The sequence below is a fragment of the Neophocaena asiaeorientalis genome, unplaced genomic scaffold (assembly GCF_003031525.2).
Source record: "Neophocaena asiaeorientalis asiaeorientalis breed wild unplaced genomic scaffold, Neophocaena_asiaeorientalis_V1.1 scaffold59, whole genome shotgun sequence".
Lineage (NCBI taxonomy): Eukaryota > Metazoa > Chordata > Mammalia > Artiodactyla > Phocoenidae > Neophocaena > Neophocaena asiaeorientalis.
Genome location: NW_020174268.1, coordinates 9,044,332 through 9,051,456, shown reverse-complemented (window position 1 = coordinate 9,051,456; position 7,125 = coordinate 9,044,332). Strand labels below are relative to the sequence as shown.

Sequence of the window (7,125 nt, the reverse complement as noted above, 5' to 3'; positions counted from 1 at the left end):
GAAAGGTCCCAAGGGCCCAAGAGGGGAAGAGACGCAGTGATTCGGGGTTTCCACTTCAGTCAGTGATGGGCGAGCCTGTTTTTGAAAGCCAGAGGGAAACTAGAGATGGCTTCATGTCAAATATGGGCCAAGTGAAACCTTTTCACTCATAATCTTGTACCAGGTTTGAAAGATTAGCCCTGACAGTGAAAACCACTCTCAAAGTATTAGATCCTCACAAAGAGCAAAGCTTCGCAGGAAATTTAAACTTCCCGAAATACTCTCCTCAAGGATTTTCTAAGCTGTTTTCAATCCTTTAGACTTGACCTTCTACTCAGACTTTTTTCCCTTATCCTACTTTTCATTTTAAAATTCATTGGAGGAGCATTTAAGATACATTTGTCATATAACTTTTACTTCTGTCACTTATTTCCACCTCTTGCTTTTAAAATCTGTTAAGTGAGAAGTGAACATTTCATCAAGGCATATACTTAAAATGTCCAAAACCATGGAATGTCTCAGTATGTTCTGCCAAAATCTTAATTCTAGGTATTTTAGCTTCAATTTTAATACCTGCCATTATTAGTCATACTGTAGGGGAAGAAAAGCTGCCTTAACTGACAGTTCTTCTAAAACCAAACCTACCCGTTATAATTTCGCAGGAACTAGACAACTTGAAAGCTGTCTCCAGGGCCTATTTCTCATAAGGTCAGAAGCACATTATAAATTTAACTCAGCTTTACGTCTCAGCTCGCGCTCTAGGGGAAGGGAAGGGACAGGACAAATGTTTATTGTTTTAATAACCAAGCCTATTAAAATACAGATCGTTATTATGAAAGAGCTCATATTCACCTCCATTCCATAGCTAGACTAAAATACCTAGCCCAAAAAAAGAATAAAAACAGACGGTCACCTACAAACACATTATGGCTTATCCAGTCTTGAATGGGGATGTGGGGCTTCTTGTTTTGAAATCACAACCCCTACAGGTAGGTAAAGTTGGAAACCCTGATATAAAAAGCAGTTGCCCTGATTTTCTTTATGCTGAGTTCTTACCACTAACTTAGAGAAAACCTAGGATTGCATAGTTTTTCAACAAGATACTCACTGATGCTTCCTTACACAATGTTTATGAATAAGAACTAACCTTTAGTTCCTGCTAATTATGTGTCTCAGGTGCTGTGTTAAGCACTGTATTGTACAACACAGCACAACCCTATAGGCTAGGAACTGAGTTTTACAATCGCTGTCAGATGGGGAAACTGAGGCACAGAGGCAGTAAGTAATTGACGCACAGTGGCACAGCTGGTCATGGAGCCAGGCTACCCGTGTCAGTGATCTAAGTGTTGTTTGCTGCATGGACACTGGGCCACACTGCCCCGTGGGAGCAAGCGGGGAGTCCGGGGCTCGCGCTGCAGCGAGTGCCTGGGAGGAGGCCTCCCAGCAGCCAAGTGCTGAGCTGTGTCTTTCAGGGATGGTAAGGAGTTTCCTAATCAGAGAAGGGGGTGTGGTGCTCTAAACAGGGAGAAGAGCAAATGGAAAGGTACAAAGGGGTAAAGTTTGCCGTTTAATCGGTGCAGAGCTATGGAGGGCTTTTTTGGGGTAGGTAGGGGTGGGGAGAGGCTTTTTAAAAAGAAGATGATCGGGCTTCCCTGGTGGTGCAGTGGTTGAGAGTCCGCCTGCCGATGCAGGGGACATGGGTTCATGCCCCGGTCCGGGAAGATCCCACATGCCGCGGAGTGGCTGGGCCCGTGAGCCATGGCCGCTGAGCCTGCGCGTCCGGAGCCTGTGCTCCGCAACGGGAGAGGCCACAACAGTGAGAGGCCCGCGTATCGCAAAAAAAAAGAAAAGAAAAGAGAAGATGATCATTATCAACACTGTGTTTTAAAACAAGATCACCCTGGAAAAATTGTGTGATCTACTTTTAGCTCTTTTAATCATGCACATAGAAGCGAATGCAACCCCATTGTTCTTGGGGAAGACAGGAAAGTGATGCTTCAGAAGATGCAAAGTGCTCCACTATTATCTTCTCATAAGACTATGTTCCGTATATTATGTTTTCATTAGCGGAACACCTCCTCCCCGAATCTGGATTTAGCCCACTCCATGCTTATACATTATAAAATGATCTTACAAATGTGCTGAGCAGATGTTTGCAAGGATGGTGGAACTGAGGGAGAGATCTGGGCGTTTGATCCCTTCTCCACCTGTAACTGGATGGAGAGCGGGAAAGGGGACTGGGCGGCTCAGCATGGACGAGGCTGAGCTCTCTGTCCCTCAAGTGAGGGGAATCAAGAAAACTGACCTGAGCTTGGGGAGATCTTTAGAACAAGAAAGTAGGTTTTCATATATTGGGATAGTTTAAGAAAACCTTGTCATTCTGTTATATTTTCATCAAACATTTATTGAATTTCAACTCTGCCAGCTAGCATGCTAAACCTTGTTCACTGAAAATGAACAAGGCACATTTTGGGAACTTTGGCAACTTTGCTTAAAAAAAAAAAAAAAAAGCAACCTCTTAGCTCTATTCTTCATGCCACTGATTTGGTAGTTATGGGTAAGGCCAAGAAGCGTCCTAAATATTGCTTATTGAAAACCACCACAATAGGTGATGGGTTGGGGGAATGCCCTGACTGTCCAGTGGTTAGGACTTGGGGTTTTCTCGGCTGTGGGCCCAGGGTTCGATCCCTGGTTGGGGAACTAAGATCCCACAAGCTGCATGGTACAGCCCCAAAAATAAAAAAAATAAAATGTGGGAATCCCAAGGAATTTAAGAATTAAAAACAAATGATGAGAAAGGGGTACCATGACTCAATTTCTGCCTTAAAAAAAATATGTACCCTGGACATGTCTGTCGGGTAGACAGTGGTTTCCAGACCCAACTTCTCCTCCCACATGGAAGTGACCTGCCTACAGCCCGTAGCTCAGGGAAGCTGCCCTGGACTGGTTGGGGCAGTGTTGACAAGGATTGAATAAAAAGGATCAGAGGTTCTGATCCCAGGGCCAGCCATCCACAGACAGGATCATGAGGTGGCCTAAGAGGATGGTTCTGGCCAATATGGACTATGGTTATTACTAAGCCAGCCAGATGGGCTCCTTCCAAGTTTAAGTATACAGGGTTGAGACAAAGTTGGCTCGTTGGTAGGGAGAGGAGGCCAGGGCAGCAGTAGCAAGAACATGCAGACCATAAGAACCGGGTAGACAGGGGCTTCCCTGGTGGTGCAGTGGTTAAGAATCTGCCTGCCAATGCAGGGGACACGGGTTTGAGCCCTGGTCCAGGAAGATCCCACAGGCCGCGGAGTAACTAAGCCCGTGCGCCACAACTACCGAGCCTGCGCTCTACAGCCTGCAAGCCACAACTACTGAGCCCTCATGCCACACCTACTGAAGCCCACATGCCTAGAACCCATGCTCCACAGCAAGAGAAGCCACTGCAATGAGAAGCCCATGCACTGCAACAAAGAGTAGCCCCCGCTCACCACAACTAGAGAAAGTCCACGTGCGGCAACGAAGACCCAATGCAGGAAAGAAAGGAAGGAAGGAAGGAAGAAAGAAGGACCAGGCAGAGGAGCTGGCTCCTAGAAGGGCCTCTGATCCAGGTTAAGTCCATGTGGACTTATCACAAATCCTTTTTCTCTTAAGGGGGTTTGAAGTAACTAGTGCCTAGAAACCATCCCAGGAGTAGTGTGGAAGATGGGTTGGCAGAAAGGCAGATTTTTGGCAACTCTGCATTTGATTAAATATTTTATTGCTCTCCTTTCAAATTATTAGTCCAATTGTTTTACATTAGATGCTGTCACTTGTCATTTTCCTCAGGCATTTTCTTTTCACTTTGTACTCCAGACATGGCTGACATTGTGTTCCTTAAACTTTACATCTAATGGGTCCTCTATAAATGTTACATCTAGAAAGCGTGGTGTGCTTAAAGACAACAGTCTACTCCTCCTAAGCTTTTTGACCAACAGGAAATTCAGGTTTCATAAACATAGTAGAACTCCAGTTTGGAGAATTAGGATGATTAAATGTTTGTAAACACTTAGCATTGTTTCTGAATGTTAATTGAAGTCTTTGTTGACTGCCTACCATGTATAGGCTCAATGTTCTGCTCACTCTTTTTTTTTTTTTTAGAAACTGTTTATTTTCCATCAACCTATTTCCATTTTAAGAGTTTGTGGAAGAACAGTTTAAGACCACTCAGTGGTTGTTCCTACCCACTCAGTGGCCTGAGCAGTGGGAGCTGCAGACCGGTCTTCAGTGGCAGGCTGAACACTCCAGTCTTCAGTGGGGAACTGCTGAATAGGCACGGGGACACCTGCACACCTTCGGACCAGTCCGCCGCCTCAGGCTGAGGAGCAGGGAGCTCAGGAGGTGGGGCGGTCCATTCACCCTGAAACTCCTCCTTGGTCACAGCCTTCTCAGCTGCCGCCTGCTCTTCCTTTTCAATCTCTTCAGGATCTCTGTAGAAGCAGAGATCAGGCATGACCTCCCATGGGTGTTCACGGGAGACGGTGCCACGCACGTGCAGAACTTCCCGGGCAAGCGTCCACCACATCAGACCCACTGAGTGAGCTCCCTTTTTAGGATCTTACATCAGGATACATCAAGTTAGTCTGAAAACAGAAAGGTCAAGTAATGCCTGAGAGGTCCAGGAGTAAGAAATAATGGAGAAAAGCAGAAGAAAACACAGGCCATTTTTAAAATGTTTTTTCATCTCTCCTTAAAGCTTTCATGTATTAAAATCATACATTTGTAGCAAGTATTACTATCAAACTTCACTCATTGGGCCAGAGACCCTTGTGATGTTAGCGAAAAACTTGCCCCTCATGTAGCACACTACCTACACTTGTGAGTTCAACTCCTTTTTTTTTTTTTTTAAGTCAATAAATTTTTATTTGAGGAATTTCACATGCTATGATTCCTTCCACTGCCAACCCTCCAAAGTTTGATTCTTAATCTTCCAGATAGCCCTTTTAAAAAGAACTTTTGCTCAAGCCACTGTTGTCAAATCACTTAGTCCACAATTCTTTTAGATGGGTTTCTTTGATCTATACTTAAATGTGGACATACTTCAAAAATTACCCAGCTGTAATCTTTGGAAAGCAATTTCTTCAAGCAATTTACTTTTTTTATAAATTTATTTTATTTATTTTTGGCTGTGTTGGGTCTTCGTTGCTGTGTGTGGGCTTTCTCTAGTTGTGGCGAGTGGGGGCTACTCTTCATTGCAGTGCACAGGCTTCTCACTGTGGTGGCTTCTCTTGTTGCAGAGCACGGGCTCTAGGCAGGCAGGCTTCAGTAGTTGTGGCGCATGGGCTTCAGTAGTTGTGGCTCATGGGCTTTAGAGCGCAGGCTCAGTAGTTGTGGCGCATGGGCTTAGTTGCTCTGCAACATATGGGATCTTCCCGGACCAGGGCTTGAACCCGTGTCCCCTGCATTGGCAGGTGGATTCTTTTTTTTTTTTCCTGTTTATTTATTTATTTATTTTCTTTAATTTTTAAAAAAAATTTTATTTTGTATTTTTTTTACATCTTTATTGGAGTATAATTGCAGATGGATTCTTAACCACTACGCCACCAGGGAAGTCCCAAGCAATTTACTTTAAGGCCCTAGAAGTTAAATTGTAGGGAGTACATTGCTATTTTGGCAAATGATCTAAAATATATTATTCCTTAATCGTTTCGGTTATGATGTTGAATTGAGAGGCCCCAGTAAATGCAATGTAAGCAAAGAGGAGCAATGATGAAAGCAGCTAGGCTTTCCCGGTCTCATCCCTTTGCAAGGTGGATTTAATTTTCCGGCTCTGAAGTCCAAAAGAAGAATATTTGTTGTATCCTTAAACCCCCACCCCCACCCCCACCAGACACACACGCATATTACTCTTACTATATCTCTATAGTGAGTAGATACAAATAGAGACATCTAGCTCTCTGCATGTAGTGGACATGAATAGATAATAGATGGGTAAATAGATGATAGATGATGGATGGATGGATGGATAGATAGACAGACTAATGTAAGAATAGAGTAGAACAGACCAGAAATAGTCTTATTGACAAGTCCAAGAATCTCTTGACATTATGCTGTCTTGAAGAAAAATACATCCACTTTCATCACAGGACCTTTATGATACTGGAGGCCTTCCAAACTTGCACACAATTAATTTCCAACTCTTACTCATTTGAAGCAATAGAGTCAACATTTCCTTCCTACTCCAACTTTTTAAAAATTGTTAGATGCTGTCTTAGTCCGTTCGGGCTGCTGTAACAGAAATACCATAGACTGAGTACCTTATAAACAACAGAAATTTATTCTCACAGTTCAGGAGGCTGGAAGTCCGAGATCAGGGTGCCTTTTCCACGTCGTAGACTGCTGACTTCTTGCTATTTCCTCACATGGCAGAGAGCAGAGGACAAGCTCTTTTGTGACTCTTTTATGAGAACTAATCCCATTCATGGGGGCTCCACCCTCATGACTTTGTCTAATCTCAGTCACCTGCCAAAAGCCCTCCCTCCTAATAGCATCCCAGCAGTGTAGGATTTCAACGTATGAATTTAGGGGGACACTGACATTCAATCCGTAACAGATTGTGTTGCATATGATACATGGTACCAGACAGTGGACTTGCTACTGGCTGGGGGAGAGTTAGGAACCCGGAAGACCCAAAGGGGCATTAATGAAAGGACGTTTACATTCTAACTTAAAATACAGAGAGACAGGGTCAACCTTTCACCCTATACTTGCCCCCAGCAGGTCCTGGGGACAATTTTGGTCATCAGGCCTTGACAGATCCTCAGCTCTAGGAACACCAATTCCATATTTGCTCCTGTAACCAAATCAGCCTCTTGGTCTTCTTTGCCCAAATCAGATTAGGTCCCTAGGGCTGCTCTGAATAGCTGCACAAGTAGTAGGTTCAGCCACATAACATGGTCACTATTTGACTATTCTTGACCTACGTAAACAGCAGTTCCATGTAGTTCAACCCAATACTTGCTGACAGAAATATACTTCCAGTGTTTTTCAACAAGGACAATACTGACATTTGGGGCAGGACTGTCCTGTGTATTACAAGATGTTTAGCATTCCTGGCCTCCAGTCACCAAACACCCGTAGCACCACCCTCCTCTAAGAGTCATGGTGACAACCAAAAAA

At 44.0% G+C, this 7,125-nt stretch overlaps 2 pseudogenes; both read right to left on the bottom strand.

Annotated features, from left to right (window-relative positions):
- Nucleotides 1-4,091: 4,091 nt before the first annotated feature.
- Nucleotides 4,092-6,791, bottom strand: LOC112406685 (40S ribosomal protein SA-like; annotated as a pseudogene).
- LOC112406708 (uncharacterized) lies at nucleotides 4,725-4,861 on the bottom strand (annotated as a pseudogene).
- Nucleotides 6,792-7,125: the final 334 nt, after the last annotated feature.